The 15,922-nt window shown below is 41.2% G+C and overlaps 1 protein-coding gene across 8 annotated transcripts in view; it reads left to right on the top strand.

Annotated features, from left to right (window-relative positions):
• Nucleotides 1-808: 808 nt before the first annotated feature.
• Nucleotides 809-15,922, top strand: part of Numb (NUMB, endocytic adaptor protein) — a 127,233-nt gene continuing 112,119 nt past the window's right edge. For 2 of the 8 annotated variants that reach the window (XM_013346348.2, XM_013346358.2), the window contains exon 1: nt 813-897. The gene's annotated coding sequence lies outside the window, so the exon portion shown is untranslated. Of the gene's footprint in view, nt 898-943; nt 1,075-15,922 lie in introns of those variants that run through there. The other 6 variants (XM_013346349.2, XM_013346359.2, XM_026780012.1 and 3 more) reach the window with 5 other exon arrangements.

The following is a 15,922-nucleotide window of genomic DNA, read 5'->3' as shown; positions in this document are numbered from 1 at the left end:
ACTGTAAGGAAGGGGTGGGGGGGCGAAATTCTCGTTTCCAAAGCACCATAAGGGTAAGTCGCTGCACGTTTATTCAAAACTTGCTGATCGTTTGTTTGGTCACTTGGCAGACCCAGGAGAGTGGGTCTGGAAGCTGAAGAACTCTCACTATGACAGTTCGCTTTCTGGACGGTATTTATAATCGCAATGGAAGCGGACTGCTGCTTCAGAAAGGGCCGCGCTTTGCCCTAACCTGAAGCTTGGAGACTACCGGAAAGAACTTCAAGGAAACTTCAAGAAAACACGAGTCAATTTTTCATCTATGAGATACCTTTCTGCTGAGGAATTAGACCGTTCTTAAACACAACCTCTGAAGTCGGTGTTTTGCAAACGCGTAACCGTAAGCTGGCAGAGGTGCTTCCCCTTGTAGGAAGAGAACAGGAGAACGAAGAGTTTACAGCGCCAGCCCCACAACAAAGAGTTAACCCTTCCCGGTAACCTCGGACGTGAGCGTCTGCCCCTTCTTCGCTTTCTACTGCGCAACCAAACTGTGCACAGGGCTTGAACCAACCGCGGCCATCACACCCCTTGTCAGTTAAGCTAACAGACACTGGCAGTAGCCTATCATAACTCCGAACTGCCCAATCATCAACCAATTACAACTAAAGCTTGATCTAGGCCGGTCCAGGTCCGGGCGGGGGCGAAGACCCCGTCCAGGAAAAGGGGCGGTACAGACACGATGACGGGCAAGAATTGCCAACCAATCGTAGCAGAGAGCCGCCGCCCCTCCATCCAATGGATAAGTTGGAAGTGTGGTATGGGGCGGGCCTGTTGTCATGGGGGAGGTGGTGGCGCTTAGTGGCTACTTGCGGCGGAGGTAGAGTGTGAGGCGCTGGAGTTGTGCAGGGCCAGCGGCAGGTGAGTGCGGGCGAGGCGGGCCTGAGGTGCGGAGGCGGTGGCGGGCCGGAAACTCTAGCTTTGCGTTCCGAAGGCGGAGGCCGCGGGCCTGGGCTGCGGGCCGGGTCGCGTCGGGGCCGGGCGCGGCGCGGCGGGAGAGCGACTGGTTTCCTGCCGACGGAGTTGTCCGTCGGGAAGGTAGGTTGGTGCGGGACCCCGGCGGGCCAGGCCGGGAGGTCCCCTGGGCAAACCAGCGGCTCGGTCCGGAGGTCAGTGACGGGAGGCCGGCGTGTGCGCGGCTTCCCGAAGAGACCGAGCGCCTGGGGTGTGCGAGCGGGGGCGGCCCGGAGCGAGCGGCCCTGGGGCCGGAGAGATGAGGGGCTCCCCGGGACTTCTCGGTGTGCTGGGAGCCGTGGGGACCGAGAGAATTGGGAGTGGCCCCTGTCGGAGAGAAGTGGGAGGTGGGGAGACCCAGGGAGGCCGGGGTCCGGGGTGACACGGAGCGGAGGAAAGGCACCGAGTGGGGTGCGACACCCCCCCCCCCATCCCGGAGAAGGGCAGCAGCGGTCGGAGGAGGAAGGGTCTGCGGGGTGGAGACCTTGAACTAACTGCTCGGGGTTGGACCGCCGCGCCCTGCCCCCCACAGCGGGTCTGGGACTGGAGTCGGGACTGAAGACCCTCAGAGTGAAGGCTTCGAGCGTTAGGAGTTGGGATCTGAGACTAGGGTAAGGGTTCAGTGAGAAAGTGGAAGTTCCCCTAAGCAAAAAGGGATGGAGGTAAGAGGGGAAGAGTAATTTCCATGGAGGAAGGGAGTTAGTTAGATCGGGGAAACTTGCCCGGCCGTGGGTGAGTGGTCTTGTGGAAGCTGGCCAGGACAGCTGATTAACAATGGTGCTAGAGAGGGCTTCCGAAAAGAGGAGAAATTAATTCTACTAATATGCCAAGCAGGACCAGCCACGCTGCCCTTAAAAGCAAAGTTAAAGTGTCTTGGAGGCGAGGGCTTTTAGAAGTTACTTTTAGAATGACAGTAAAAATACTGGAAAATAAGGACATCAACAGAATGGGGAATTTGAGAGGAAAAGGGGAGGAGTGCTGAGCTAAAGGAGTGAACCTGTGACTTGATCAGAAAGAGGCTATTCGTGAACTGGATAGGCATGCCCTGCTAAACTGAAAATGAAAATTCTTTGGGCCATCATTCACCTGGCAATACTAACAGTTTTCATGGGGTTTAAATCGTATTTGTTTATTTATTTATTCATTCATTCATTTTTGAGATAGGGTCTCATTCTGCAGCCATGACTGTTTTTTATTTAGTCCAGGGGAGCCTTGAACTCAGACTCTGCCTCTGTCTCCTGAGTGCTGGGATCATAGGCATTTCAAAACAATTTAGGTATTTGTAGAACTTTTGGAATAGTGACTGGTGCAGAACTCAGGATTGGATTGTTACACAGAAAGATCGGAGATTTTAAACGCAGTTGCATTCTGGCTTGGTACTGTTTAGTTTGCTCCACCTTAGGCTTCTGATTCAGTAGACCTAGGGTGGGGTCCAAGAATTTGTAGTTATCTAAAGAGATGCTTTATGTTCTTCAAGGGATCATACTCTGAGAACACCTTGCTTTAATGAAAAACAGTAGTAATCAGTAACCTTCAAATACCGGGTATCTGCTCGTCTTGCTGAAGGGATAGTAGAAGCAAATTATGAGGGGGGGCGGGGATTGAGAGAATGTCTTATTACACCGGTATCCCCCCAGTACTGTGAATGATACTCTACCTCACACTTAATAGGCATGGGCTCTGTCACTGCTACTGCTCCAATCCCAGAATATTTTTTAGTTTCTTTTTAAAATTGGATTATGATTACTTAGTAATTTATTATACCATTACTGTACCACCAGCATTGAAAGTAAGACAGGATGCACTAGTCTTGCATTTGGTGAAGAAAAATATTCTTTAGGGAAGCTTCTTGTACCCATATGTTTTAGGTCACAATGTAAAATATATTTCTTACATTTCTTACAAACTTCAGAGAAGTTTGACAAACTGATTGGCATTATGCAGTGTGGTAGAAGCAACCCTTCAACAATAAGGGACTAAGTTATTTATCTTTGTTTTGTTTTGTGGTAGTTCTCGGGTGGTGATAGTCAGTTTGATCTTGTATATTGTATTGTGCTTCTGATTCTGTGGAACTCTTGGATGTTGAGAGCCTTTGGCATGAGTACTTAAGAGGAAGTCGAGGCACAGAGACTGCTTTTTCTCAGATGGCCTCATATTTACCAGTGTTTCTTTCTTTAACCGTTGTACTGTAAAAGACACATGTACAGACATACTAACACCAAGCAACTAGCTCTAAATTGAATTAGGATATTTCATGTATGATAAACAAACACAAATAGGATATTTCATGTATGATAAACAAACACAAAATAAACATTTCAAGAGAGAAAATGAAAAGATAGCTTATTTTTAGAGACTAATCTCAGCACCTCTGAGACAGGAGGATTGCTAGAAGATAGTGGCCAGATTGGGCCTGAGAATGAGATCAGTCTTCAAAAACCAAGGTGGAGGTTGGGTGGGGAAAGAGAAGGAGCACGGATTGGGTAGAAGCTTAACCACTGCGGTACTTGTTTGCTGTAAAGGAGCTTTTGTCTTGGTGGGTTTTAATTTCCCCGAGTGAACTAGGTTCATTGTACTTTGTAAGCCTAACTTGCGTGAGGAACCTAAATGTAATTTGCAGTAAGCATTTAAAGCTGTAATAAGTGTGAGTGTTTTGTGCTACTCTTGGGTTAGTTTTTCCTCTAGAAAACCAGACAGCTGCCAGGCATGATGGTGCACAATTATAATTCAGACACTTGGGAGGATGAAGCAGGGGAATTGATGTTAGTGGAAGGCTAGCCTGGGTCACATAGCAAACCCTTCTCTCTTTCTTTTCTTTTTTGTTTGTTTTTTGAAACAGGGTTTCTCTGTGTAGCCCTGCCTGTTCTGGAACTGGCTCTGTAGACCAGACTAACCTGGAATTCAAGAACTCACCTGCCTCTGCCTCCTGAGTACTGAGATTGAAGGCATGTACCACCTCACCTGGCGAGCCATTTTCTCAAACAACAGCAATAATAACAGCAAAAACAAAGCAAAATTGAAAGCTAGATGACTTATTTTCAAACTAGATGGAATTGCTTTAGTTCTGTTTTGATGGCTATAAGAATAAAGAAGGCAGTTTGAAAACTGAAAAAGGTGATCCTTGCAGTTCCCTTTAAAAGTCTTTAATCCAGGGGATTATGTAACCTTTCATTAATGTTTTATGAAATTGTGAAGAAATATTGCCGCAGCTTTGCATCAATATTTTTTTAGTCCCCCCCCCTTTTAAATTCTATTTCAGATGGTTCCAAACTAAAATTTTGATTCCAAAAAAATTCTAAATAGAAGGCCAGAAAACAACCATTTTATGTTTGATTTCAAAAATAGTCTCTTCACAAAATAAATTTACTATTTGGGGGTTGGGGTGGTGTGGACAAACTTCCAAAAATATTCAGTTTTTTACATTGACTTAAATGCAGTATTCCTACCACTAGTGTGATTGTTCTTTAAGTCTTTGTATGTTTGTGTAGAGCTATACTAACTGATGGGAAAATTAAAGTTTTAAGTGTGGAGAAAAATGCAAAAGTTCTTTTAATGTTGGATGTTGAGCACTTAGATTACTTGCTTTAATAACTGGACTTTAATCAGTTAATGTATTATTCACCCATAATTTAATCATACTTATCTAGGAATAGCTTTGATTGTCCAACTCATTTTACAGTGAAATTTATTAATCTGACACTGAATAAATGATAGATTTTAAATCCCAAAGAAAGAGACTCATTTTCGCTTATCAAGGCTTATTTAGACAAGTGATTTTTAAATGTAGTTTTAATTAGTAATAGTTAATTATTTGATTTTCTATTTCAGGTAGGTTTCTCCCTCCATTATAATAGCTTCTGTTCCACCTTTTCTGCCTCCTTGTCTCATCTGCTCATGCCACAAATCCTTGTAAATGTTGGTTCCTGAGAATCCAGTTTGTAAAAGCACAAGCTCCCTCTATCAGAAAAGATTCTGTAGTAAATTTACCAACTTTTTGAAAAGTATTTAGTCAATAAAGTACTTGAGAAGCTTTTTAAAGTTTATTGTTAGAAATTTTGATTTTGTAGCATATTTTGAATTTAATCACTAGGTGAAGAAATACTCTACAAGGTTTTAGGATATATATTCAGAAGTAAGACCCAGGGGAGAGGGATTTTGTATATAGTTTGTATAAACTGTGCGCTTTGAAATCTTGATGGAAAAGGAGAGCTGAAATTAAGGGAGAATGAGAATCCTGGCATGCTCACGGAAGAGTCTGGAGGATCTGCAGGAAGTGTGGCGAGAGGAGCGAGCGTTGGCAGTTTTCCTGGGGTGACATATGTAAAGGGGGGCGATCCTATTTGCAGCTTTCTGCATGGACTCATTCTTAGTGCTCTCTGGTTTCTGCTGCTTCCCGGAACTCTTTTGTTTTCTTCCACTCGGGAAATAATGCTAGGATGCAAGTAAATAGACTGAGGTTTGGAGGCCTGGACGATGAGACCCTGGGAAGGGCCGTCTAGATTTATTGCTTCCCTTATCTCTTAGTGCTGGTGATGTAACCCAGAGCCTTGAGTATGCTAGGCAGCACTGATACAGCCTTACCTCAGCCATATGGATTTATAAGAAATCTCAGGATTAGCCAAGGAACTTTTGTGTTAGCCATTAATATTCAATGACTTCCCCTTTCTCTCCACCAAAAGCTTAGTCTCTTTTTACATTTTTTGTTATATTTTTAAATTGTGTATTTGTGTGCAGACATGACAACAAGTTTCTTACTGGACAAGACATTTCATTGTTTCTGTTTTGTTTTTGAAGTACTGGAGATCAAAACCAGGGCCTCACACACACTAAGCAAATATTCTACTATTGAGCTGTACCCTATACCTCTCTTCACTTGTTTGTTACTACCTTATGCTTTTATTTCTTTTCCTTATTTTTGTTAATTATTTTTTGAGGTGCTGGAAGTTAAACTCATGGCTTTGTATGTGCAAGGCAAACGTTAAACACTGAGTTTTAGTTCTAGCCTTAAAAGTACTTAGGATGATTCCTGGGCATCTTAAATTTTTTAAATGTTATTTATTTATTCTTTTTGTTTTTCAAGATAGGGTTTCTCTGTAGCTTTGGAGCCTATCCTAGAACTCTCTGTAGACCAGGCTGAACTTGAACTCACAGAGATCCGCCTGCCTCTGCCTCTCTGAGTGCTGGGATTAAAGGCATGCACTACTACCACCCGGCTTTACTACTAATATTTTCATTTTTTATATGTGTGAGTGTTTTGTTTATATAATATGGGCACTGTATATATCTGGTACCCTCAGAGGTCAGAAGAGGACATTAGATCCCTTGGAACTGGAATTACAGATGGTCTGAGCCACCGTGTGGGTGCTGGGAATTGAACTTAGGATTTCTGGAAGAACAACAAGTGCTCTTAAATGTGGAGTCACCTCTCTAGCACCCCCACCACCAGCATTATTGCTCTTTAGTATAAGAATGTGTTAAAGTCTGGAGATACTGTTGCACACCTTTATGTCCAGCACTTGGGAGGCAGAGGCAGGCAGAGGCCAACCTGGTCTACAAAGCAAGTGCCAGGAAACTTGTTGTCTGGACACCCCCCCCCCAAAAAAAAAGACTATATTACTTACTCCCCCCCCAAAAAAAAAGACTATATTACTTACTTTCCTCACCACTGTGACAAATTCCCAGAAAGAAGGAACTGAAGGGAGGAGGGGTTCATTTGTAGTTTATAGCTTAAAGGGAGATATAGTTCATCATGGCAGGGATGGCATGGTGGCTGGGGCTCCATCTCTTGCAGAGGGAACCTGTGTTGTAACTTGTTATATCTTGTCAGATTGTGAAGCAGAGAGCTTGGACTGGAACTGGGGTTAACCTGTATAGTCCTCAAGACCTACTGCCTAGTGACCTATTTCCTTCAACAAGGCCCCACTTCCTAAAGGTTCTACAATGTACCCCAAATAGCACTGCTTGGATGCCAAGTGTTGAAGCATAGAGCCTCAGGGACATTTTACATCCAAACTGCAACATTTTTTTTTTAATCCTTGTTCCCTATAGACTCAGGTACTATCTTATAATATGAAATACATTTAGTTCAACCTTAAGAGTCTACATAATTGTGATAGTATCAACAGTTACTAAAGTCCAAAGCCCATATGTTGACAGAGGTGTCTGTCCTGCCTGGTACCACAGCCATTCAGTTCCAAAGAAACACACAGAGGCTTATAGTAATTATAAACTGGTTGACCTATTAGCTCAGGCTTCTTATTAACTCTTACATCTTTAACCCATAATTCTTGTCTGTGTTAGCCACGTTACTTGGTACCTTTTATCAGTGAGGCATTCTCATCTTGCGCCCTCTGTGTTTGGGTGATGACAGCAGACTGAGCCTTTCTCTTCCCAGAATTCTCCTATTCTGGTCGTCTCACCTATATTTCCTGACTGGCTACTGGTTTGTTGTAAGGAGGGAGGCCGCTTGTTGGTCTTGGCTGCTTGGCCTTGAAATAATCACACAGAAACCATACTATTTAAATCACTACTTGGCCCATTAGCTCTAACTTCTTATTGGCTAACTCTTACATCTTAATTTAACCCATTTCCATTAATCTTGTATTGCCACATGGCAGTGGTTTATTGGGTAAAGTTCCAGTGTCTCTCTGACTCTGCCCTTCTTTCTCCCAGCATACAGCCTAGCTTTTCCCACCTAGTTTTGTTCTTCCCTACCATAGGCTCAAAGCAGTTTCTTTATTCATTAGCCAATAAAAGCAACACACAGACAGAAGGACCTCCCACACCACTGGTGAATCAGCATTTTATTAAACCAACACAAGTGACAAATCTTTACAGGGTACAAGACCATTGTCCCACATCACTTTTTAAAGTAAGAACTCTGAGTCTAATCTCCTTTGTTTAACTTTTTTCCTGATCATTATCCATAACAAATTGTAACCAACACTCTAAACAAAGACAAATATCCATAATCCATTCATCTGTTGTCAGAGGCTGCTCGTATGTTCCCGGCCACTCAGACTCGAAATAACTACACAGAAACTGTATTATTTGCAATACTGTTTGGCCAATAGTTTATACAGCTTTCTAGCTAGCTCTTATATCTTAAAGTAACTCATTTCTTTTAATCTATGTATTACCATGTGGCTGTGGCTTACCAGCAAGATTCTGGTGCATCTGTCTTCTGTGGTGGCCACATAGTGTCCCCTTGACTCCACCTTCTTTTTCCTAGCATTCAATTTAGTTTTCCTGCCTAGCTCTATTCTATCACAGGCCAAAGCAGCTTCTTTATTTAATAAAAGTAACACATATACAGAAGGACTTCCCACACGCCCCACAGTCCCTTCTGATACTTAAGGCAAACTCTTAACTGTGAGCACCTACAGAATAAAAATAGGTTCATACTTCCATTGCACAGTGGAGGAATGAAGTTAGCATGAAGAAATTGACTGAAGTAAGACTAAAACTCATCAGGGCAAACTACAAATCCTGTAACTTTATATCTGGCTTCTGGGTTTGGAATTGTGTACTCCATTGGATTGGAGCTCTGCCCTTAGTTCTGTCACCTGTAGTACATGTGGCCTTTCTTTAGAGCTGGCTCTTCTCAGTACCTGTATGTAGTCAGATTTTCCTTTGGGCAGTCATCTCCCAAATAATGACAGAGACTAATTATAATTAATTATGAAAACATATTCTATAGCTTACTCTTGTTCCTAACTAGTTCTTATAACTTAAATTAACCCATTTGTATTAATTTACATTTTGCCACGTTGAGTTAACCTCTCTTCCATCTGGCACCTCCTGTTTCCTCTCTGTCTCCTGGCATCTCCTTTCTTCTTCCCAGAGCTTTCTTTTCCCAGAAGTTCTACTATCCCTCCTGCTAGCTATTGGCCATTCAGCTATTTATTATACCAGTCATAGCAGTGCATCTTCACACAGTACAGATAACCCACATCACCTGTAGCTTTCCTTGTAACTCCTAAATACTAGGATTCCATTGCAATTTAGGCTTCACCCTCAAAGTGTCACATATCACCTTTTCAGGGCCTTGCAGAGAGAGCCTTCTCTATTTACATATTGCCTGGCCTCATTGTGCCCCTCCCTCCTGGAACCTTAGTACAAGCATGCCTCCAAAATCAGCACCACCTGGATGGTGCCAGATTCTGTTGCCAGCTCAGCGTGTAGCTTGGTTTCCACATGTCATAGTTGTAGTAGTTTCCCAGTACCTGGGTGGATGAGTCCTAAGTGGCCCTGTTGGATCAGGGCAACACTGCTCTGGCACTCTGTTCAAACACTCCCTCCCCCTTTCCAGGCACTCTTCTTCTTAACTGAAGATTTTCCAAAGGAGTTTCCACTGTTATACCTCAGAGCTTCCTGTGGGTGGGCTCTTGCAAAGCATACTGAAAAGAATTCTTTTTCTTCAGTATGATCAGTTTAATAACTGATAATGGACATTTGTCCATATTTACCTCCTATGCAGCCATAAATGTTCTTGTGCTTTTCTCCTTGTCAGACTAAATACTTTTTCATGTCTTTCTGCTCCATTTTGGCTTAGCAGTTTCATTGAAAACCTAGTTGAAGGCAACTAGCAATAAACATGCCACAGCCTATATGCTATGCTGTGCTGAAATTTTCTCTGCCAAACGATTAATACATTTTGAATTCAATCTCACTCAAATTAATCAGGATATAGAATATAGCCAGATTTTTTCCAGAATGTAACATAAATTGGACCTGTGGCTCAATTCCTTTTATCTTTTTCTCCCTCAAAATTTCATGAGTCTTTACTGTCTGCATATCCAATGACATTCTGTTTTTCCATACAATAGAACCTGTTAAGCTCTATTGACAGCATTTCAAGACTTCTTGGCTCACTGATTTGAACTCTTTTCCACATTCTTTCCACAAGTTAGTTTCAAAGACCCATGAACCGCACAGTCAGGCTTATTACAGCAACAGCCCCATTCCTGGTACCAATTTTCTGTGTTAGTTAACCTTTGTCACTCTGGAAAACTAAGGTAGGAGAGATTCATTTTTGAGTCATGGTTTAGTGGGAATGCAGTCCATCTTGTCAGGGAAAGCATGGCTGCTAGGGCTCTGTCCGTGGTGATTGGTGCTTTTGGCATGACTTGTTGCATCTAGGCAGACCAGAAATAGAGAGAGAACTTGGCCTGGAAATGAGGCTAAACCTACCCCTAGGAACATATATCTTCCAGCTAGGCTGGACCTCCTAAAAGTGGAACAATCTCCAAAAACAGTGCCACCATCTGGCTACCAACAGTTTAACATATGAGCCAGTGAGCAATGAATTCATGCAGAACACATTGTAGTTTTTGGTATTCCTTAATTAAGATAAATCCCCCTGTTCCCTTCTTAAAACAAAAAATCAAATCTGAAATCTTACAGAGCCACAGATTAGCCTGGTCATTATGGAGGCTTATCTGTGTCTGCCATATAGTAAAACTTGAAAAGATGTGACTTGTGTTTAGATGAAACACGATAAAATGGGCAAAATCCAAGTTTTATAACTGTATAAACAAATTCTCTTTATCTTATTAATTTATGGATTCGGTAGTTTATTAACTCCCAAACTCAGTTTTTTTCTGTCTATAAAATTGAATCTGTTCTATACTTATTACTAGATTTTTGTTGATAAATAAAGGAGAAGCATTTTGTAATTGCCTTGTTTGTGGTAAGCATTGAATACATGATATTGGTAAGTTGTTATAATCAAAACCACTTTAGACTTGCAGACTTCTCATTGTAAGGTGGGCTAGTATCCCAGATAATGTAATTATATACTATTTGGCAGTTAGGAAAAAGTGGACTTTAGCATTTTACATATGAAGCTGGAGATGGATAGTAGTTAAGAACACACACTGCTTTTGTGGAGGACCGGAGTTCGGTCCCATGTCAGGCAGCTCATTACCTCCTGTAACTCTAGCTCTAGGGGATCCAGCTTTCTTTTGGCCTCTATGGATGCTGCACTCATATATAAACATTCATAGATGACAAACACATGAACACAACTAAAAATGAAATCAAAGAAAACTTACATTTTAAAGCACTTAACTGTTGTCTTGTGGTTTTGGCACTTTTGTTGACTTGGACTATAAAACTCAAGGCAAATTAGGCCAGTATTTTATTGTGTAGTTAGAGACTGTCTCTAACTTATAACCAAATTTTCTTCCAATTAAGTAAGTTTTTGATAACAATGGGAAGGAAATATTAGCTCTCTTTTCAGAAAAAAGCTCAACATTATATTAATGACTTTATTAATGTCATTGCTTTTATTGCATGATTTCATAAATAAATGGTTTTATTTATTTGCTTGTTTTAAACAGAGTTTTGCTCTGTAGCCCTGCTGGTCTGGTACTTACTGTTTAGTCCAGGCTGCCCTTGAACTCTGTAGCACTTTTCCTGTCTCAGCTTTCCAGGGTCTGGGGCAATTAGATAAACATACGTAAAAAGTTGCACTGGGACCCTGTCCTACCTATACACAAAAATTACCTCAAAATAGGTCATAAATGGTAGAAAATATGAAAATATATTATATATAGAGATGTGTGATGAGAATATGTAATATAGAAAATGTATAGAAAATTCTCTATAGATGGTAGAAAAGATTTGCAAATTGTTTCTGTTAAGAGACTTATATCCATAACATATAAAGAAATTTTATAACTCATAACAATGAAAAGACAATTCACTTTTAAAAGATAATCAATCCATTGATAGAATCCAAATAGACACATTTCTTCAAAGATACAAAAGACCAATAAGCACATTAAAAATTATTAACATTATTAGCCATCAGAGAAATGCAATCTGCTTGGCATATATTAGACTGTCTATCTACTTAGCATTTGTAAGAGTGGTCTTACACATAGTGGCACACACCTGCTTGTAATCGAAGTTCTAGGGTGGCTGGGGAAATAACTTCAGCCTGGGCAGGGTAGTGTGACCTACAGTATAGTAGTAAAACAAAAAATAAATACTACTATTCAGTGGTAGTCTTGCATGGATAAGGCCCTGGGCTTAATCCCCAACATGGCAGGGAGGACAGAACAGTAACAAGCACAGGTGAGGATGTGAAGAACCTGGGCCCTTTAGCTGACTGTCTGTGATGGGGCATAATTGCAGTCCCCAGACTTGGGAGGTGGAGGGAGGAGGATAAGGAATTCACGGTCAGCCTCTGCAATATAGTAGAGTTGAAGGGCAGCCTGGGCAGCATGAGAGTCCATCTTAAGGCCCTCTGCACATACCTTACAGACGTGTAGCTTGGTTTCGTGTGGGAGCAGGGGTTGTCCGTTGCCTGCTTTTGGGACCCTTTTCTCCCACCAAGTTGCCTATCTAGGGTTAATAGGAGAGGAGGTGCCTAGTCTCACTGCAATTTGATATACCATGGCTGGTTAATACCCATGGGAGGCCTGCACTTTTCTGAAGAGAAACTGAGGAGTGAATTGCCGGGGTTGGGGGGGGGGACTGCAGTTGGAATGTAAAAACAAAACAAACAAACAAAAATAAGTACAAAAAACTAAAAGGAAAAGAAAACAAAAGAAAGAAATTGAAATTTCTATTCTCATTGCCTGTGGGAATGTGAATGATGCAACTACTTTCTAAAACTCCACAGGGTTGGACCTGTGAAACCACTCAATGGATAAAGCACTTGCCACACAAACCTGACACCCGAGTTCTATTCCTGGAGCCCACATAAATATTTCCAGAAGGAAGCAACCAACATACACACTAAAAACCCTTACCATATAATCCAACTATACCACTACTAGATACATACCCAATAGAAATAAAAACACATGTCTGCACAAAAATTCATATAGTGGAGCCAAAGAGATTTTGCTACTCTTTGCTACAAAGAGTGTTTGCTACTCAGGGCTGGAGAGATGACTCAGTGGTTAGCATTACTTGCTGCTGTTGCCCAGGGCTCAGGTTTGGTTGCAGCACCCACATTAGGCATTTACAACTGTTAACTCAGTTCCAGGATATCCATTGTCCTCTGGCCTCTGTGGTGACCTGCATGCACATGTACACATCATGCAGACACACACATAAAATCTTTAAAAAGTGCTTGATGTTCTTCCAGAGTTCTGTCTGCAGCAGCCACTGTAGGCAGTTCATAACTGCCCATAATTCTAGTTCCAGGGACAGATGTGCTCTCTGGCTTCCTTGGGCTAAAAATATGAGCAGTGGGTCTGGTAAATGACACAGTGGAGAATGGCACTTGCCCTGGAAGCCTGACAGTCAGTCTAGTTTGATCTCAGGAACTCATGTAAAGGTGGAAAGAGAACTGACTTCACAAAGTCAGTTCTCTGACCTTTGTGTGCACATCCTGACACGTGCTCCCACACGTCCTATACAGGCACGAATAGCAAACTTTTTCTTTTTTTTTTTTTTTTTGAAGTAAAATATGGACTGAGGAGATAGCTCATCAGTGGTAGAGTACTGACCTAGTATTTGTGAGGCACAAGAGTTGATCTCTAGTACTATCGAGAAAAGAAAAAATAAATATCTTTAAACATGTGAGATTTACTTGGCATTTTGAAGGAAACCTTTGTTTGTAGAACTCTCTTGAGTTAGAGTTAAGAATATATTTATCATATATTATTAAAAGTACACATACATACATATTTATGTGTGTATATATGTTATATAATAGATATAGTTTTTTTTTTTTTTGTAGTGCTGGGGATCAAATCCAGGGCCTTGTACATTTTAGGCAAGTGTTCTATCACTGAACTATGTTCTCACTGCTAAATGGGAGATTTAGTGTTTTCCATATGATTTTTTTAAAGATTGTTATTTTTTACATGTATGGGTGTTTTGTTTGCACATTGGATTTTGCACCATGTGCATGCAGTGCCTGTGGAAGACTGAAGAGGATGTCAAGTCTCCTGAGACTGGAGCTGCAGGCAGTTGTGAGCTGCCATGTGAATACTGGGAATCTCTCCAGCCCTGAATGAATATTATTTAAAATATTTGCTACCGTAATGGGGAGAAAGTAGTAACTGATTTTTGAATTTTGTGTATATTTGATGAATTCAACATTGTCGATCATTCAGTGATAGAGCCTGAGCTTAGCCTGGGTTCAATCTTCAGCTCCAAAAATATAAAATAAGAAAATAAGATCATTAACTTTTAAGTATTTCCTTTTTAGTGATGGAAACATCCACTTTTTTTTTTTAACTAAATCAGTCTAATCTGTAATTACAGTGTAAATATTTGTCCCTATATCCACAGACAAGCGAAGTCTTCACACCTCATCAAGGACATTTCTCCTTGCAATAAATGGAGAGCGTTACAGAAAAACAAAACCAATCAAAATGCAGAGTTGTATAGTCCAGTCCCAACTTTCATATCTGCAACACAACTCCTGTGCCTGAGGCTCAGGGGACCATTATAGAAAGGGGGCGTACATGTTTGTGTGTGTGTGCATATGTCCGAAGACCAGAAGTACATTCTAGATATCTCATTATCTACTCTCTACTGTATTTAAACATTTTTAAATTTTTTATTTTGTGCATATGGGTATTTTGTGTATGTCTGTGTACCACATGCATGCCTGGTGCTAGTGGAGGACAGACGAGGGTGTTGAATTTCCTGAAACTGAAGTTACTGATAGTTGTGAGTACTGGGTGATGGGAATTGAACCTGGATCCTCTGGAAGAGCTGCTAGTACTCTTAACCACTGAGCCATCTCTCCAGTCCTGTTTCTTCCAATCCTTACTCCATTTTTGAGACAGGGTCTCATGAATATGGAGCATCTTAATTCTGCTACACTGGCTGGCCAGCATATCCCAGGGGCCCTCCTGTTTTACCTCCTCAGTGCTAGAATTGTCGGTGTGTACTGTCATGCTTTTTACATGGGTGCTAGGGATCCAGACCCAGGTCTTCTTACATGCACAACAAACACTTTATTGTGACTGAGCCATTTCCTAAAGTCCTAAATATCTTAACAAGTATATTTTATTGCTGCATATGAATCTAGACTTACTAACTTGATCTGTAAGAGCAAGGCTAATTTATAATTTAAAATGAACACAGTTATTTCAAGTAAATGACTTTTCAAAGTTTCATGCCATGGGGATAATTCATATTGAATTTTGGACTTAAGCATTTGCTGTTGACTATTGGGGACTTTGGTAACTTAAATGACAAAATGAATACTTAAGGCTGTGTTATATAGAGTTCCTTTTTAAGTTTTATATATTCAAATGAGGCGAGATGAATTTTTTAAACTATTATCTAGTATTGTGATTTAGGAAAGGCAGAATGTATTTTTCTCCCCTTTAGAGAGGTGTCTATGATTGAGCTTTCTGATAAATTATCCTACTTGCTTATTTCTTCAGCTGAAATAATAAGACATAGGATTTCTCTTTTCCTATTACATCAAACCCAGAATGGGCCCTTGGCTTTATTTTTGTTTTATGCTGTAAGTTGCTGTGTGCATATAAGTTCTTGGAACCATGAGGGTGTTTGTATCAAGTCAGAAACAGCATAATACTTTTTAGAAGGTGAAGTTGATCTGCTAGTGAGGAATAAAAACAATTCAGTATGCTACCCTATATTATATATTCGTTCGTAGAAAAAATGAACTTCAAATAAATGTTTGTCAGAGGGTGAGTGACTGCACAAGAGCAGAGGCACTGTGGGAGCTAGAGACATGACCTAGCAGTCTAGAACACTGGCTGCTCTTCTTTAACTCCAGGAGCCCTAACAACTTCTTAGGTCTCCTTGGGCACCAGGCACTCATGAGGTGCACAGGCATACATGCAGACAAAGCATCCATGTACATAATTTTTATTGTTGTTGTTTTTTTGATACAAGGTTTCTCTGTAGCTTTGGGGGTACATCAAATTTTTTTAAAGTAGATGTGTGTGTGTGTGTGTGTGTGTGTGTGTGTGTGTGTGTGTGT

Source organism: Microtus ochrogaster, chromosome 1, assembly GCF_000317375.1.
Source record: "Microtus ochrogaster isolate Prairie Vole_2 chromosome 1, MicOch1.0, whole genome shotgun sequence".
Classification (NCBI taxonomy): Eukaryota; Metazoa; Chordata; class Mammalia; order Rodentia; family Cricetidae; genus Microtus; species Microtus ochrogaster.
Note: the sequence above shows the minus strand (reverse complement) of the source record. Positions and strands in the feature narration are given on the sequence as shown.